The sequence below is a fragment of the Ictidomys tridecemlineatus genome, chromosome 8 (genome assembly GCF_052094955.1).
Source record: "Ictidomys tridecemlineatus isolate mIctTri1 chromosome 8, mIctTri1.hap1, whole genome shotgun sequence".
Lineage (NCBI taxonomy): Eukaryota > Metazoa > Chordata > Mammalia > Rodentia > Sciuridae > Ictidomys > Ictidomys tridecemlineatus.
The window spans coordinates 147455633-147475557 of NC_135484.1; the positions used below are offsets into that span (position 1 = coordinate 147455633).

Here is a 19925-nt window from a genome sequence, read left to right on the forward strand (position 1 = left end):
CTTTTTTGAGCCACATCCCCAGCCCTTTTAATTTTTTTATTGTGAGTCAGAGTCTTGCTAAGTTGCTCAGAGTCTTGCTAAATTGCTGAGGCTGGCTTTGAATTTGAGATGCTCCTGCCTTAGCCTTTTTAGCTGCTAGAATTACAGGTGTGTGCCACTGCACCTGGATTGGGTGCCTGTTCTTGACCACTGTAGCCCTCTAAATGTTGACTACATAATGCAAACCAGCTCTGCAAACCGCAGAGTCTACTACAGGAGAATGCCAGAAGCCCGTGTTGGTGGTGGCTCACTGACTCTTATGAACCTGTGGTTTCCTTTTTGAACTTGCATTTCTACATTTTCTTATAATGTTTCTCTTCCTGTCCTTCCAATTATTTTACTTTCAAAGAACATCAGATTCATTTCTTTTCCAAAATAATGGGAGGAACTTGCCAGGTAAGCCATAAAAAGTATTTTCTGGGAATGAATAATTCTGATTGTTTCTAGGACGACCAGGGGAATAAAATAAAATGATAAAAGAGCAGCGGGGAGGCTAGTGTAAAATTTTATGTAAATCTGAAAGGAACCTTTATCTTTAAAAATTGTAAGTTAAGAATAAACTGGTATTTGGCATTGAAGAGCTTAATAGTTCAGGTTACATTTAAATAAATGCCTTGGGCAATTTATTGCTTTCAGTTTTATATTGAAGGGTGTTATGTAAGCATAAAATGGAAGGCTATAGAAGCAGAATAGAATGTGCTTCTTTTTCCAAATATCATTCCGTGTCTCCTGAGATAACAGGGAAGATTGGGGTTAATGTACAAGCTACTCTTGTTCTGGAAGTGTCTTTTAGAGACTTGCCATATGGGTAACACTTCAAATGTTCTTCCTTAAGTATTTTAAGAAATAGAACTTAGTAATGTTATTTTGCTGGTGAGATTTTTTTTTTAAAGCACAGAAACAAAATACTTAAAGGGGAAATGTAGCAGAGGGTGACAGAGCTATTTTAATTTTTTCCTTTTTAGTACTGAGGATAGAACCCAGGGCTTCACATATCCTAGGTAAGTCCTCCAGCACTAAACTACATCCCTAGCCATTTTTTTTTTTAAAGTTTTGAGACAGGCTAAATTCCCTGAGCTGGCCTTGAACTTGCCTTCCTCCTGCTTCAGCCTCCTGAGTAACACAGAAGTAAGTTTTGAGAATTTGTAAATTATCAGTAGATTGAAGTTGGCAATAAATAAATAAATAAATAAATAAATTAAAATCATGGTCTGTTAACAATGAGCAGAATTCTTTCTCACATTTTTAGATCTCTCTTACTCAAAATGTACATTCTCTCTTATGTTATGCTAGATGCACCCAGTTTATCAGAAAAGCTCAAGAGAGTACAAGCTGAAAATAGCTGTGTTATTTTTTTCTCCTCTGCTTCTTTGAACTGGGTTTCTCAACTTGTTCTTCCCTGCTCCTGAATATAATCCTAGGTGGGTTCTGTAACTACCCAGTCAGTTCTCATAAGGGCATGGTTATGGTTCGGATGTGAGGGGGCCCCCCAAAAGCTCACGAGTGAGACAGTGCACAAGATTCAGAGGAGAAACGACCCAATCAGGGATTCAATCCCCTTTGGGGATTAACTGAAGTGGTGGGCTGTGGCTGGAGGAGGTGGGGACTGAGGCGTGGCTTTGGGTATACATTTGTACTTGGCGAGTGGACTCTCTCTGCTTCCTCATCACCACAAAAGCCACTTCTCTCTGCCACACTCTTCTGCCATGTTGTTCCTGTCTCTCTTTGAGCCCCGAGGAATGGAGCCGGCTGTCTATGAAACAAGTCCTGTTCCATGCAAAAACTCCTCCTGAGCATCTCTGTTCCAGATGGACTTGGCTCCCAGGCAGAAGTCCGAGGTGAGGTGGGTTTGGGTGGGAGAGAGCTTCACCCTGCTGTTTTCTTCCTCATTCCCTCTAGGCTCACCAGCCAGCACGGGTCTCCTCTAGGGTGCAGCTGGGGGAGGAAGAAGACGGGGTCCTGAGAATTCCTACTTGGTTAAGTACAGGTGGAGTGCAGGTTGGGGCCTCCAGGTAGCAGATAAAATGCTGACTTTCATTTTTGTGGGCTCCAAGTGGCTCTTGGAACCTCTCACCTCCCCTTATCCTTGCTGTGGGACAGTGTGGTTCCAGGTGGTTGTCCATTGGTCCTTATCTCCTGGAGGCCTACTCTGATCACCTGGCCTCTCTGATTGTCCTCCTGGAAGGAGATGCTCACAAGGTGACCCAGCCCAGCTCCCTTCTATAGGGTTCTTCTCTGCCCCATGGGAAACTCAGGCATCCAGAGCCCTCCAGAATTTAAAAATGCAAGTTATTGCCACACAGCCTGTTAGGGTCTGTAAACAAGTCAAGATGGTGCCTGGCATTTTGCCAGAGGGAGTGGTTTGTGAAGTAAGGCCATCGAGCCATTAAGTGTGGAGATTCCTTATTGGTTGACTGCTGTATCGAGTTTATGTTAATTAAGATAAGCTGTGTGGAATGTATATATACCCCTCCTGTCCTACAATAAACGGCTCCCACTCCTGCTGTATCAATGTACACAAGTTGTTCCCCACCCCCCACCCCCCACCCCCCGTTATTTTGCTGCCCCTGCATTCCTCCAACTCCAGGGCCTGAGACAAGTGCTCAGGGTGGTTCCCTTGTAGCCTTTCAAATCAGCAACTTATCTCAGATGACTCAGGAAAATGTTCTTTGTTTTATACTAGTAAGCTTCTTTTGAAATCATTTCAAAATTTTAAAAGATGCATGTGTATACAATACATACATAAATACATATTTTAAAATGTACAAATATGGGGATGTATATCATACTATGCAAACCCTATAGCCTGACTTTTCCACTTAACAGTATGTCACAATATCTCACCATGTTAATCTATGCAATCTGCATAATCATTTTTAAAAGTAAATAGAGTTCATTGATAGGGCTAAGTCACAATTTAATCAACCAAGATTCTCTTCTTGCAGTTTTAGATCCCTGCTATTCTTTTAATAGAATAATGCTGTAATGAAAAAATAGCATTGGACAAAGATAGCATTATTGCACATAATGAAATTCAGGTGTTTGGTTTCTGTGCAAATTCACCAAACTGTAAGGAAGCTCTTTGCATGCTGTCAGTTACGGACTGTGGCTCTGTGAGAGCTACAGGGATTGATTTTCCCTGCCTCGAGTTCTTTCTGACTAGGTTCACTAACTTTGGAAGTGACATCTGGACACTGTGAATTTTCTTCCACTTACGAACCTACCACAGAAGTCCTTTAAACAGTGTCAGGGTGCATTAGATCAAGAACACAGTCACTGGGCCCATGATAGGAACGTGGTTGATGCCCTTCGGTTCTAACAAGGAGACAGAAATGACAAGAGACACGGTGCTGGGACGTGCACTCAGCTTTCTTCTACTGTATAAACGAGATGGATCTAATTGTTATGTGCATTTACAAATAGGGAATGTGTATAATTATAATCCACTAATTAAAAATACATAGTGTATAATATTTTAGGCAAATCTTCTCAGACACCCGTATACAGTGACAGAGGTGCTGAGTCCTAAAGAAGCTGACGTGTAGCTTAGATGGTGGCTTATGTGTTCAAAGCCTTTTTACTTTTATTATTTAGTGTGTTTCTTACAAACTCCTGCAGAAACCATCAGGGAAGAGCTGACCATTTCCATTTCTTTGATCACGAAGGTAAGAATGCAGATTGAGTGATGCTCAGAGGAGCTGGGACCCTGGCTGAGGTTTCTGGCATCTTGTTTGCCCCACGTTCCAGATGCCCGGGCCTCCCCCACCCCACACCCCCCAAGCTCTTCTTCCCATCTGGTGCCACGGTCTACCCAGCTTTCCAACGACCCTGTCCTCTTTTCCAGTCACTCTGGTCACATGCATCAGCATGACCTGCCCTTTCTACTTTCAAACCATGTCCCGAATCTGTTCTCTTCTCTCCATCTCCATTGCGCACATCCCTGTCCAAGCGAGCGTCGCCTGTCACCCGGATGCGCCCCTGCCACTCTTCCATTCCTGTGCTTTATTCTCCACCTCGAAGCCAAGTGACATCCTCAAAACACACACTGAGCTCTGTTCCTTCACTGCTGTGAGCACTTGAACTGCCCTTTGCAGGAGCCCAGATGCTTCATCGCAGTCGCCAACACACAAAGCCCCACTGGCCCCACCTCTGTCCATCTCTGACCTTCCCTCCCACCTCCCACCAACCCTCACCTGCTCAGAGTGTCGCGGGGGTGCTCAGCTCTCAGTTCCTGGAACCTACAGCTTGCTGCTGTTCTAGGGCCTCTCGCAAACTCATGCCCAGTCTTTCTCCTGACTGCTCCTTCTTGTCATTCGGGTATCCTCTTGGACACTGCCCTCCCTGAGCTCCCCACCTGAAGGAGACCTTGTCATCCTCCTCCCAGTGGCCCTGCTCCTCTTATCCTGGTATCCCCTCTGTTTATTGGCTCAATGTCTACCTCAGTTCAGCAAATGCCATCCCATTGATTTAACAAGTGCTCAGTGTTTTAGCAATATCAACTTTTAAAAATCTTCATCATGACCTTATAACACTTTTTGTTAAGATGAGGAAACAGAGGAACAAAAAATTCCTCAAGGTCACCCTGTTCACAAGTGGCAAAACCAAGATTTGAATTCAAGCAGGTAGGCCCGAGAGCCCTTGCTTTGGAATGGGTTATTTCTTTCAGGTTCAATGGTGAAGGTCCACCATGTAGAGTAACCCCTGGTACACAGCAGGCACTCAGTAAATGATGAACAGCAGTGATTTTGTGGTTTCTAGGGACACCCTGGCACTGGATCTCCATTGAGTTTATCTTGAGTGTACCCCATTATCTATCGGATCCTGGGATCCTTGGTATAATCCCAGGAAATAGCCTGGTAACATTGTTTTTGAGATATTTTAATCTAACTTTGTCTTCAACTAGAGTAATATTTGAAATTAGAGCTATCATCTGTCTGAAATCTACACAGTCGCAAAGAAGATTTACGTGGTGATACCTAATCTCTGTAGTACTTTTCATATGCCTCTTCTCGTTAGCAATAGTACGAGGAAAGAAATCATTCCAAACTCCTGGAGATTAGGTGAGACTGAAGCAGCAATCGCTAGCTCAGCAGGCTAATGTAATAGCTTTTCAGCCACAGTTGGCTCTGGAGGAGAGCAACCACATGCTATGAATTTGCTTGTGTCAGTAACTCACCAGGGAATATTTATCTGTATTAGGAAGACTAATTTTGAATTGATAGAGTTGGATCTTACTGAGAATATCCAGTTATGGAGTTTTAAAAATAAAATGAGGTGAGAGAAGTGAGATCTTATGACCCAGACAGGAGGAGTCAAATCAATCAAATAATGGTGATCTTTCTTAAAAATCAGACTGAGGTTATAGCTCAGCGGTAGGGTGTGTGCCTAGCATGAGTGAGGCACTGGGTTCCAACCTCCCCACTGGGGGAAAAAAAAAGAATTTCCCCTTATTCCTCTCCAGCCCTCCTTTCCCAGTTAGCCTGTGTTCTAGGTGCATTCCCATCCTCAAAACTTACCTATCCCATGAGTTTTACCTCATGGATTTATTAAGTGAGTAGTTCTGGCAATGGTCATCTCCTGGCCTCACATCAAAGACCCTGTCCCTTTGATCCAAGTCCACCCACTCCATCATCATTTCTTTATTTCCATCACTGTCTGGGTTATAAGCAACATGGAGCTAGCCTAGTTCATGGCCCCAGGCTTTGGTGGCCAATTGCCTTGATTCAAATCTTTGCTCTGCCACTTAGTGGAAGTGTAAACCTGGGCAAATGTACTTCGTCTTTCTGCATGATTGTTTCTTCATCTATAAAATGGGGATAATTCAACACCTGTCTCATAGGGTCTCTAGGCAGGTTATTATATCTGCATGTAAAACATTCAAATGCTGCTCAGCTTGATAAAAGTTTTATATATGTTTGCATCATTATTACTCAAAACAGTAACAGTTTTTAAACTTTTCTCACAGTTTGCTCTTTGTTTTTCTCTTACCAGCCTCAGAGGTTAAACTATTATTCATCTCAACTAATACTATTCCACATACTATTTAACAGGCATTTAAAATAAATTTGTACTACAATAATAATTTTTGAAATCATAAAATTTAAGCATGTTGCAGAATGAATAATTTTTTCCTCTAATGAGGGAGATGAAATCAGTAGCCACCTTTTAATAGTATGGCTCAGTTTGGTAGAGGTGTAGATCAGTGTATACACCTAGATTTGACCCATTACCCCAAAGGCTATCAGGAATGGTGGTTCTCTTAACTGGTGCAGGATGCTCAGATCCAAGATGAACCCAGAAACAATGAATTGACTAATCTCATGCCAGCCCCACTCAAGTAAGTCTACAGGTACCAGCTGATCTGCTGGTACAGGTATGAGACTGTAAAATTAAATGTTTATTGTGCATGCTCTGAGATCTTAGAATTGTTTTCCAAAATGAACACAGTAAAAACCTTTCAAATATGGAAATTGGTACTAAAAGTATGACTTTTGTCTAAAGTATGTGGCAGAGACTTTACAATTTGAGAACCTGTGGCAAAGAAAAAATGTCAGACGTTGGAAAAATGGTGATCTGTGTTAGGGGGTAACAAAACATTTAATAAAATTGTTGTCTGTCAAAATCTGGAAGGGAAAAATATAGCTACATGAAGACATGTAGAAATATTTTGAGGTGGAATTCAGATAGGGGAGCTCGTTGTCCCAGGTATGTATAATTAAATACTAGAAGGAAAAAAAAATGAGTCCAGGAAAGAACTAGTTGATTTGAAAGAGACATAGGAAATACAGAGAGGCCAGAAATGTTGGAAGTTTTCAGAGCTAAAAAATGAGACTGTCTTATTCCCAACTGGCAAAAGAAAAAATTGAGAAGTTATTTGAGTTTAAAAGCCCAGTAAGGCTCAAAACTCCAGGAAGAGACCAAATCAAACTTTTACAAGATCATCTGGAGGGTGCAAGAGGTACTATTAGATTACTTATCCCTGTGGGAAACAATTGGAAACTCAGAAGCCTGATCAAAATAACTGTTCATAAGTATATCGCATGTCTCAAAACAAGTTGTGGGTATACCTTTATTACATAGAGTTGTCTAGAATCAAATACAAAAAGCCAGCGTCTTTGAGTGAGCCGTCTTGCCCAAAGCACCTGAGTCTTGTTTATAAGACGTGGCTGTTTAAGATCTAAAAAAGATGGCTGGGTCTCAACTTTGTAAAGGCAGGAAGCAGGATGAGAGAGCTGCCTAATGGCAATAAGGTAGGGTGACCAGTGTATCCCAGTTGGCCTGGGACTTTGCTTATTTTGGTACTGAAAGGTGTGCAATCCAGAAATGCTTAGACCCAGGCTTATGATGGCTACTGCCTTCAAGGATGGCATATCTACCCTGCTCTCTAAGTGTAGCCAAGAAAGACAGTGAAGAGGGAGGGGTTGCTGAGAGCAGTCAAGAGCTGTGGTGCAAACAGTGGCCATGGGACTTACTCCCAGGCAGAAGAACCAATGCTTAATTTAGGAGCACTTACTGTCCCTTAGGATAGGGGGACCTAAAGGGATGTCAGAGCTGCCATGGGCCCTTTACTGCTCATGACTTTTTTTTTTCTTTGATTATCCACCTTGTTTAAGAGAAATGGTTTCATTTGCTCCTCACTGATGTGCCTGAAAAATTTTAGGTTCCATTTGGAATTTCCCCAAAGATCTCTTAGGAACTAAATTACAGGTTGAGATAATGTATAAAAATGGGGCTTGTTTTAATGGCATGCAGCTAGCAAAGGTCTCAGTTTTCTCTAAGCAGCAGTAGGGAAATTTGTCAGGGGTGTATCAAAATAACTCCCTGAACCTGAAGGCCTGATTCCTCTAGTCCCTTCATATTCATGACTCACGCAAAATTGCATTAGATTAGGCTATTTTGGAGCAATTTGACAGAAGTCATCTCTGTCTGTGTTTGCACCAGCCAGCTAAAAGGTGTCTGAGTTGCTTCATGTCCAGTCTGATGCATGGAGCCTGATTTAATCTGATATGGTTAGGGGGTAAGTAACTGACGCTGACTTCCTAAGATGCTGAGAACACGGAAACAGAAAAAAATATTCAGGATACATTCTTCAAAAGGTGATTCTGTTCCTAATATGTACTTGAGAGGTGTACAGCCTTTTCAGTGAGATCTTAAAAGGATAATGTTATTACTTATCTTGGAAATAGTGAAGAAGGTAGAGAGAAGCTAAAGGTTCCTCTTAGGTGGTCACCTTGCTCATACGGGCAAAACTAATCAAGACATAAAAGAGACAATGCTACGTAGTCATCAGACTTCATTTTATTTTCTTCCTCCTGGGAACAACAAAAACAAAAAAAATGCATGCTCCCAGTTTCTTTTATAGTTAGGTTTGGGGCATGCTGTGGGGGTTAGACAATAACCCTAACCCTGCATCATCTTCCATCATCTCCATACCTTGTCCCCCTCTTCCACAGCACCTTCCCTGGCTGCTACCCACCATGTTTAAAATGACCACACCACAAGATGGAAAGAGCTTGGATCCCTGAGTCATTGTCTGGCGGAGAGCCCCCAAAGAAGAGCTTCCTCACCTTCACTGGACTGTGATGCAAAAGGAATAGAAACCTGTAAGATGATTTAGCTGTGAAGGTTTGGAGATTGTTACTGCAACCAGCACTTAGTGCATGAATAATAATAAGGGAATGAAAATGGAGACTCCGCCATGCAACTTTTCTCTTACCTCAGATCCAGCAACTAGTTTAAAATGACCTCCCTTTGCTGGCAGCAGGATTTCCTGTACATGCTTTATGGATGGGCCTGGCAGCTCTTGGTTTGCAGTTGGATAAGGAAGAGGTGGAAAGTCACATCACACAACGCTGTTGTTCAGAGGAGGTACCAGAATTGAGCAGCAGGGGTCAAGAATATGAAAACATTTACATACAAGAATTCTTAAAAGACAAGAACAATAAGGAAGTGTCCCGGACCTTTCACTCTTCTTGGTTTCAAGATAACTATTAATCGTCCCCCCTTATCCATGGTTTTTCTTTCCACAGTTACAATGACCTGTGATCAATCACAGTAAGAAGAAGAGGGGCAAGTAAAGTACAATAAGATATATATTTTCATGGAGAAGGAGAGAGAGACACTACATTCACATAACTTTTATTATATATACTTTATTATACTTGTTCTATTTTATTATTAATTATTGTTGACCTCTAACTATGCCTAGTTTATAAATTTAACTTCATCATAGGCATGGATGTATAAGAAAAAACTTACACTCACACACACACACACACACACACACACACACACACGCATATATATATATATATATGGTTTAGCACCAGCTATGGTTTCAGGCATACTGAATGCATCTATGTTTAGGGGTCTTGGAGGGTATCCCCTGCAGATACGGGGAGTCTGCTATATTTGCCTCCTGTTCCCAGGAGATATCGCTCCCCATTCCTGTTAGTGTTCTTTGCTATTTCCCAGAGGACCCATTCACAAAGTATGATGCTTTCTTGGAAATAAACATTAAACATGGGAAAGTTAACACCAGCCTTGAGAGCATGCTGGGTGTTTAAATGAGCTCAGAAGTCCTGCCGAGGCAAAAGACTTTACATGTGTCTTCAAGCCCTAATAAGGTCCTCGGCACGCAATGAAGTGAACCCATTCCCCAAAGCATTGACCTGGAAGTGCATCTTTGTTGCTTCAATTATGATTACAACTTTCCAAGTTGCATTTTATTAATGAGCTCTAAATGGAAGTGTTTATCTCAGGAGGAAGTACCGTTCCTTCCTCTTGTCTCTGGTGACATGCTAAACATACTAATTGATATGAAGCTGATTTTTAGGAGACAGGAAAACCCTGAGGCCTTTGTCACAATGACAGTTGTGGCTAGAGTCATTATGAGGCCTGTCAAAGCAGAGCTGGGAACAGGCTACTCTCATTCACCACATCCCTGGGGTGTGGGGCTTGGCATACGTTGGCAGTCAACCTGCCCGTGGCAAAGACCTTCTTTTTTTTACTCTGGACTTAATAACTGCATGGGGACCTTGCAGGGCTCTGGGGAACACCTCAACCCTTTCTGTATTATAAAAAATTTCCTATCAATTTATTATATTGCTTCCAATTTCACCAATTAGAGAGTCATTTGGGTGAAAAGGATTAGGCAATTGCCTCTTCAAAAACAGGGTTTACTGAAACATAGAAAGAAGAAGAAAGGCCCATTCCTGATGCAGAAAGAGAAAATAGAAAATCAAGGAGAAAATGCCATACAGAAGGTGAGGGGAGAAAGAGACGGGAGCATAAAGATGTGAAATACCAACGGCCAGTGAATACCTTATATTAAACACATTAACTATGCCAGCAAGTCAAAGAAAATAAATGAGACAAAATATAAATGCCACGAAGAGAAATAGCCCCTTACCTCCGATCAGATTAGAATGTATTTTACTTTTTATAGTCACACCTGGAGTATATAGAGGATTTGGGGAAGAAGGTATTTTTCAAACACTACTAGCTGCAGACCAGAGTAAATTGGAGAAGCATCTGGAAATATTTATCCAAGGTCTTAAAAATGTGACTACTCAATATCACTCCCAGGAATTTATTGTAAGGAAATGAATATGAATATACGTGAAGATTTATCTAAAGGATACTGATTGCAGAATTATTTAAAATTGAATGGGAAAACAACCCAAATCCAACAATAGGGAATTAGTGAAATAAATTATGGAGCATTTATAGAATGGAGTACAAAGTAGCCATTAAAAATGGTGCTAGAGTACCTGATAATCAAGAACATGTTTCTGATGCATTGTTACGTGAAAATGGCAAGTCCCAAAACAAGATCAACCTGACTTCGAAAAATTAAAATAAAATAAATATATTTATTTACATGGAAAACAGATTGAAAGGATTCACATCAAAATGTTTAATGGTTATTATTATGGTGTGGAGTTTTTGTGTGTGCATGTGTGTGTAATGATTTCTCTATATTTTTCAGTGCTTTTATTAGAGGACACATATTTCTTTAATAATAAGAGAAAATACATATGTACACGTATATATTTGTGTTCAATATACAGAGATATATTTTTACATTGGACAGCTCTGGGTAAGTGCAGATAGAAAATTACATATTCCCTTGGTTTAGCTTCCTGGATTGCTTTTTGTTGACCCCTAATTGAGGACTATTGGATGGTTTCAAAATAAAGGAAAGAAAATAAGTCATTTTACAACTTTGGGAGGAAGCAGGCAAAAGAGCTTCCATAAGCTCCATGGGACCATGGGTACAGGTGACAAGAGGGAGAAAGACCCACAGGTTGGAGAGAACAGTAGACAAGATTTGGGAATGAGAACACAACAGTTGTCCTCTTGTAATGTAAAGGACGTTAGGAGAAGAGGTAAAAGACTCTCTGGTTTCAAAGAGCAGAAAGTAGGAGCAGAGGTCCTAAGAGTTTGGGTGTGTTTCAGAATAAGGAAAGTCTAGCAGGGGCTGTTGCTCAACATTGGGATCAGGCTGATTTCTGAGGGTGAGTAAAAACTACGAGCTGATCTTTTGCCTCCTTGTTACTGGTTGGCTTCCTGCAAGACAGTCTTAGGCAGAGATTTAACTGCAAGAGGTAGCTGATGAGCCTTCTGGAGGTCAGCAACTGAGGAAGGGAGGGGAGGATGAGCAGCAATGTGTCTCAACAAAACAGACCTGCAGAGAGATCTGAAGAGGAGATGGCCTTTCAGAGCTGTCCTGAGTGCTAGAGAAAGGGATGGTGCCCGGGCCTCTCTGGCTGCCCCAGGAAGGCAGTATGAGCCTGGGCCAAGAGGCCTTTCCCAAGGGAGGACTGTTTGACCCTTCCAGCCTGCAGGCCTTTTATCTTTGAATGAGGATCCCATGCCTTGTGGGTAGGGTAGGAGTTTTACACAAGATCAAAAAAAAAAAAATCCATTGGCTATATTGAAAATAAGAACCGTTTTTCAAATATGTCACAAAGAAAATTCAAAGAATATTTACAGTTTGAGGGAAGATTTTAGCACAGACATTCAAGAAAGGGCTGATATCAACAGTATATCAAGAGTGCCTACATATCATCAATGAAAATACAAATGATCCAATAAGGAGATGGACCAAAGTCATGAACAAGCATTCTTTGTCAGGAAACCACACATGGCCAACAAATCCACAAAAGGAAGTTTGATGTTGTCAGTGATTAGAGAGATGCAAACCAAATCCACTATGAGTTACAATTGTATACACATCTGATTGGCAGAAACTCAGGATCCAATGGTAGAGTTATGGGAGGGCATGTGTATCGACAGAATTTCTCATACACTGATGGTAAGAGTGTAAATTGCCATAAGCACTTTGGAAAGCAGTTTGGTCTTACTTTGGAAAACTGAATATTCACATATTGCAAAACGTGGCGATTCTGCTCATTGGTACACCCGTGCACATGTTCAAGAATAGACACAGAGAAGCCTGTTTATGGTAGCAACTTCTGGGAACAGCTCAAATGTTCATCGACAGGAGGAAATGTAAACTTGTAAACGAAACAGTGCGTTTTATGAATAAATATACATGTGATGAAACCAGAGGTACGTAAAAACAAGAAAATGATTATATTATATGGTGGTTACTTGGGGTGGGGGGAGCTAGGAGATGGGCAGAATAATGACATGTAAGTTAGGAACATGGAGTTAATGTCAATATTAATTTGTTGGGTCATAAGTTCATGGTGTTTACCCATTACTAATAAGTAAATAAGTTTTTAAAGTGCAAAACAGCCAGGCTTAAACCATGGGGGTATATCATGAAGAATTATGATTCATTTACTTCTGTGCACCTGAGATCCCCCCACCAAAAAAAAAAAAAAAAAAAAAAAGTGAAGCAGGAGAAAGCTTTTTGGGTTTGCCTAAGCAGAACCATAGGCCTATCTGCCAGTGGGGGTGGTACTAGTGATTTCCTTTTAAAACCATTTGGAAATGTGAGGGGGCACGGCCTGTTCTCTACAGCTGCCCCCTTTCCTACTTAGCCACATGGACCCCCAGGACCCCCAAGACAGCTTGATTATCCATTCTTCTCTTACAATGCTGCCTATCTACCCATTCTTCAGATTAGCCCCTTGTCTCCGGATACGTGACCTGTTGCAGTGGCATTTTAGCCATCTTTCAGAGGGAGACACTTGACTGGGTGTTTTGCTAATTCCCAAGGACTCCGCTATTGTGACGGAAACACCCTTTGACACTTTTTATCACAGGAGAGTGTGCTCTGCTGCTAGGTGTTTAATTCTAGGTCACAGACCACTGAGCTGTGATTTGAGGTCATTGGGCCCTTAGAGCACCTTGGAAATGGAATTGGGGCTTTGGGAGGTGGGGGTCCCCAACACTGGAGGTATTTACCCAGAGTCAAGGGAGGTATTAGAAGGATGTTACTGAGAAAATGTGAACTGGGTGACCTTGAAGGCCTCTTCCAACTTAGGCTATGAGTCCAGGTTTGAGTCTCATCCTTAGGACAATCAGCAGAGCCCTGTTTGTTGGAATGAGTGGCATTTGTTCTACACATTACTCCCTCCCCCAACCTCTGATTTTTGTCATAAGTTAATAGCCTTCCCTCTAACTTGGACTATAACGCTAATTAGGTACCTGGCACGTGGGTATTTATGAGCCTTGAAAATAGGAGCCGAGAAGTCATAGGCCAAAAGCATTATATTAGCTTCCTTCCTTTCCTACAGTAAATCCCCGTATTCACAGAGGTAAAGATGACATACAGAACGCAGTGGGCATCCTTTATGTATGTGCATGTTTCTTAAGGTAACAAGGAACTTGAACTGATCTTAACAGCCAGAGAACGATTCATTCAGGCTTCTTCTTTCTCCCAGGTTTCCTTTGGTGTCTTGTTCAGTTCCAGGCTTCTCCGGACGACCTTGTGATTCGATTGTTTGATCAGAGAACGCTACTCATTAAAAATAAATGACAAAGAGCTTTGGAGATTGAAGTTTCATGTTTTATTTGTAGAAAAGAAAGAGGTCATGTTAACTCATCAACTTCAACAGCCATCAATGCCATCTCGAGCCTCCAAGGCAGTAGGTGAAGAAGAGGTGACAAAACCAACTCTTTCCCGAGGACCAAGGGTGATTCCTCCAATGCTTGGGCAAAGCTGGGTTCCCCTGGACACAGACGGACCCCGAGTGGCCCCACTGCGCATCTCAGCCCACTTGGGATGGGTCCTACAGGACACCTGATTCAGAAGGCTTTACTCTGGGAGTCACTTAGGCACTCTGTTTTTGCAGCAAAAATGGGAAAAGACTTTCTAGGGAAAATTGTGACTTTCTGTTACCCCCTTTACTGTGCTTTCCTCTTATAACATGGAATTAAATATGGGAGGGAAAGTGAAGCCAGAGTTTTGAGATTTAACCATTCTCTGCTTCTGAAGGCAGGTGAGACCAGCGTTTCTTCTGCTGGCCAATGGGTGTCTGCATGAGGTCGAAGGCCTCTGCAGCCAGGAAGAGTTGTGGCTTTTAACAGTGGGCTTTGACCTTCAGTGTCACAGCAGCCTCCAGTAGCTCCCTGTCAATTGTCAGAATTGTCTCTTGAATTCAGTGAGTGAAATCCACAGGCAGGATGAGCAAGTGCGAAGGTGGGATGCATTCACCTATGCATTAAAAACAGAACGCCCACAGGATGAGAGGGGGCCCAGGAGGGGTTGCCCTCTGGGTGTGCTAGTCTAAGGGTTTATATACCACTTGGGTCGATGCTATGGATCCAAATTTATGCTAATCAGGGTCTGAAAAAAGCACCATTGCTATTGGTTCAAAATTATGCTAATTAGGGTTTGGACAAGTACTCATGCTATTGGTTAGCCCTGAATCCCATTCAGGCTTGCTTTACTTTCATTTTCTCTGTTCTTCTTGGGAAGCCAGGGATTGAAGTCAGTTGACTGGGCATGTGTGGTGGGGGTCTGGAGCCACAGTGCTGTGTGGAGTGTGCTCCGGCAGCCGGCATCCACACCACGGGCAGGCTGCCATGTGGTGATGGGTCAGCTTGCCAGGGCTCACCTGGCCTTAGCCCAGTGTTGGCAAGGGGGGCTCATGTTCAGCCCACCCTAGCTGCCTCTCTGCTGCTTCTGGGTAGGGACAGGGGGCTGGCTGCATGACTAAGCTACCAGGGAGCCAGGTCAAAAGCACAGAGTTTTGAATTAAAAACAAAAAAAGGGAACTGTGTTCAGATGAGCTCTATTACAAGTTTTGTGACTTTCATAGGAAAATTTACAGCTTTGAAGTTTATTTTTAAAATTGGAAGAATAACCGTATGTCTCTCATGGAGTTGTGAGAATCAAATAAAACCCATTATTTATATGTTTAGAATTTGATTTGTCCTGGAAAGGACTTACGGAAGCTTATAAATAAGGCCTGTTACACACACACACACACACACACACACACACACAACTACACATAGACACATGTTACACAGACTCACATGACACGTGCCCAGTATACAGAAATGTAGCATAGATTTAAAATTCATGTAAAAGATGTAAGGAAAACAAAGGTGGGGGTGCACGCTGAAATTAGAAGTGAGAATAAAATTATGAGAGGGATACAAATTAGATTGTACTCTTTAGAGCAGACAGGAAAAAAAAAAAAGCTAAAGGAAACTTAATCTATACAACACTTCACGCTGCCCCAAACAAGATCAACCAGCTGTTCAAGAAAACTAGCAAAGGTCGTTAGTTTCAAAGACAAGGTAGGAATTTCTTCTGAGTAAAGAAGATGGTATGTGAGGTAACAGCCCACCTTTGACAATGATCTACAAATGCAAGGATGAGCTTCATAAGACATAACACACAAGCGAAATGCAACCCCAAAAGATGTAGAAGTTGCTTAAATGTGTTTCTAGGAGCTGTGACCTGGTTGCCCGTCCAGATGAGTGTGTGGACTGAGCTTGCATCAGGCACCTCTCTGTGCATTGTGCAGGAGAAGCAGTCAGTGCCCCTAGAACGACATGTCACTCACCCGGGACTTCTGACATTCACCAGACCTCTCCCTTGTGTCCATGCTTGTGGAAGTGTGGTGATTTTGAAGCAACCTGATAGACTTAGCCCTGGTAAAATTAGTTCATGAAGATCTAAGGGGCTGCTCCTATTAGGAACATCTGCATTTTAATAAGCAACTCTCAAAGATTGTCCCAAAGGAATGAGCTTTAATGGGAGCTCTCTGCTCACAATGACAGGAGGGAGGTATGTTTTCTGGCATTTTGCCATCTACCTCAGCGACCATCAATGCTGTCATGGGTAATCCTACACCCCTAGGGTGAGATTTAAAGTCTAAATCAAATCAACTTTTTCTTTTTAATTTTCAGATTTTTTAGAAAAGCTACCCATTTTTCAACGCAGACACTTTCATTGACTCTGTGTCTCCCAAGACAACTGTTACTAACGGAATGTTGTTGCTGATGTGTCCTTAAGATTCCCCCAGGGGCTTTGCCCCGAATAGATTTTACTCTGTTCCCAGTAGCAGCACATCATTCACAGCGAGCCCTGATGGGATAAAGCTATTTTCAAATTGGTTTTCCTTGCTGTAAAAAGCTCTTACCATCCATTTTATTTAAAAAAAATTTCTTCTAATTAATGCTTATTATTAAAAAAAAACATGGTATTCATCTTTATGCTGTTAGGTATAAAAACACTCTGAAAATCAAATAGCTTTCAGCATTATGAAAGAAAATGAATTTTTTGAATTGGGGGCTGCTTTGCAGAGTGACTGCTACTTGGAAAACTGATCGATACCTTCTACAGTTGCTTGCCTGCCACTCTCAAAACTATTCTTATAAAAAGAAAATACCAATGTCTTAGTTACTGTAGACCAGCAGAGCCGATGTGTTTAGCTAGAGTTCCTGAATATTACGAATAGAAAAAAAAACATACTGTAAGTCGGCTTTCTATATTTTTCCCAGTAAAGAAGAGATTCTAGAGCAATCTATTCTGACAATTCAGAGAAATCCTTTGCTACTCTGTGGGCAGCAAGCATACCTTCTCTAATGAAGTTTGAACCTCAGATCTGGGTTGGGGAAGCCTCCCAAGTTTATCCTCCCTTATATACTTTCCTTTGGCCATACGGTATATGTTAGAGCTATCTTTGCATCTCCATAGGTAGTGCTCTACGGGAACTCCTTCTTCATATTACACTACACTTCCCTGTTTGAATTGCAAGACACTGAAATAATGGTGTCTTGTTTAGGAGAGAGTGCTGAGCTGGGACTGTAGCTCAGTGGTAGAGCACTTGCCTATCATGTGCAAGGCCCTGGGTTCCATCCTCAGCACTGCAAAAATAGAATAAAATAAAATAAAGTAAAATAAAATAAGGCAGTAGTGTGTGTGTGGGGGGGGGGGGTTGTCGTTAACTAATACATGTGTACTCTTTTTACCTGGAGAAATTATTATCCACAAAGAGAGAGTAGACATCACTGAGTCAAGTTGCAGAACCACTGAATTGAACACTGATTGACCAGACCCTTCCTGACTAATTCACTGGAGCCTGGGTGAACACAGAATGAATCCAGCAAAGAAGGGGTGAGGTTGCGAGTGGTGGTCAAGCTCATGGCCAGTTGGGAGTCTGCTCAATGTTCAAGTCACTCTGGAATGAATGCAAACAGGGTGAGTCAGCTGGCGTCCCATCAGGAGACAGAGCATGCTGCAATTCAAATGGGGGAAGTACAGTGCAATACAAAGAAAGAGTTCCCATAGGACTCTACCTATAGAGATGCAAAGATAACTCTGACATACACCATAGGGCCAAGGGAAGGTATATAAGGAAGGATAAACTTGGGAGGTTTTCCTCACCCCAGGTCTGAAGTTTAGACCTTGTTAGAGAAGGTATGCTTGTGGGTTGTCAGTTCTAGCTCAAACACAGATGCTGGACAAGCAGGAAGTAGACCCTGGGGTGCAGGTGAATGAAGAGGTGGGCAGGCACACAGAGGGAGGCAGGGCTCCAGGGTGGGCATGGAGACTGCGTGGCTTGGTGTCCGTGTTGGGAGTGCCACGGAAGGTGATCACCCCAGCCTGGGCAGAACTGCACAGTTACTAAAGGACTGCAGATGTACAGCTGGAGCAAGACGCCACGAAGTGTCCCCGAATATACGCCCCATTGACAGTCTGTGCAGTAGGGATGGGAAGAGCGAGCTGCCCCACCCAGAAGCTGGATGAGGAGCAGTGTCTCTGCAGCGCCCTCTATGGACAACGTACATCATGGTCACTTGACTTACAATTCTAAGTAGCAAATGCCCTACTCAATGTCATTAATTAATGGTGAATGCATTTTATTGAATAAATAACTTATTTGGTTGCAAAATAATAGTAACAGCCTTTAGATGTCTTCATAAAAAGTATTTGTAAAAATGTCTGAAGAGTTCCCTATAAATCAAAATGAAATAAAATACACTAAATGACAAGGAGGACATTTGAACAGGTATCACCGCAGAATTAGTGTTTCTAGGGAAGTAAAAAATAAATAAGAGGGCTGGGGATGTGGCTCAAGTGGTAGCGCGCTCGCCTAGCGTGCATGTGGCCCGGGTTCGATCCTCAGCACCACATACCAACAAAGATGTTGTGTCCGCCCAGAACTAAGAAAAAAAAAATAAATGTTAAAATTCTCTCTCTCTCTCTCTCTCTATGTCCCCCTCTCTCTCTCACTCTCTCTCTCTTTTAAAAAAAATAAATAAATAAATAAGAGATTTTATCAAATTTAACCAAAATTGTTCCTGGAATATAAGGTTTCCATGTCACCTGCATGGAATGGATTTTCTTTGGACAAAAATGGAAAAATAGACAAGGATTTTAAACTTCTTTTTAGCTTGTTTTCTTATAAAGAAACAAGAGCTGGGTATGGTGGCACATATCTGCAATCCCAGCAACTTTGGGAGGATGAGGCAGGAGGATTTTAAGTTCGAGGCCAGCCTCAGCAATTTAGCAAGGGCCTAAGTAACTTAGTGAGAGCCTGTTTCAATGTAAAAAAAAAAAAAATAAAAAGAGCTGGGGTGTGACCTAGTGCTTAAGTGCCCCTGGTTTTGATCCCAAGTACCCCCCCCCCCCAAAGAACAAGAGCTATTGGCTTTGGGGAGGGGATGGTAATAAATAACATCTCGGGTATATGTGAAAATGCTGGTTTGGATTATAACTGGAAATGATTCACCCCTTTATTTTTGGTGATTTTTCAGCAATCTGGATCAAAGGGACTTGATATCCACTGTCATACTGGTGATCAGAAAACTCCAAGCTCTGGTCCTGTTGACACCGCCAGCCACACCCAGCAAGCCACACCTGGCAAGCCGCCTCATGTTCTTGTGCTGGGCCAGGCTGTGCCCGTTACTTACACAGAGGAGCCTGCTCACAACTGCAGAGCAGCCCTACAAGGGGTGGGTGGTATTTCCCCTTCCATGGGAGGCAGTTGAGTCTTAGAAATGGCCTATGATTTCATTTTTTTTTTAAACAGCTGGCCTAGGATTCTAATTTTATAGTTGAGTCCTTTTTTGTTGTTGTTATTGCTTACAAGCTTAACAAGAAATCTCCAAGGATATGGAAAAAGATTTGTCTTCTATTTTAAAGGCTAACTTTGAAATACAAGCTAATTTGATAAGTTTCTTGCCAGGGTGTAGAAGAATGATTATTGAAACCAGAGAAAAGCAGTGAATTTTTCTCTAGAAGCAGTTGGTTTAAAAAAATAAAATGGAGAAGGTGAGAAGAGTCTTGGGCTTGGATCACAGATCTTTCATGTCCCTTGAGACCAACTGTTCTGTGATTCTGAGAGGCTGTATTCAGGATTAAAATCCGATTTGTAACTGCTTCACTTGGGCTTAGTGAATTGGTTCTGAGCTCCTCTCTTGATGGGGATTTGAGAACGGAGGCTGAT

General features: G+C 42.1%; 1 long non-coding RNA gene across 1 annotated transcript; it reads left to right on the forward strand.

The window, feature by feature from the left end:
* Positions 1-1338: 1338 nt before the first annotated feature.
* Positions 1339-10930, forward strand: LOC144366372 (uncharacterized). Its single transcript, XR_013425453.1, has 2 exons — positions 1339-1877; positions 8493-10930. It is a non-coding gene; the product is annotated as an uncharacterized LOC144366372 (long non-coding RNA).
* The last annotated feature ends 8995 nt before the right edge of the window (positions 10931-19925 follow it).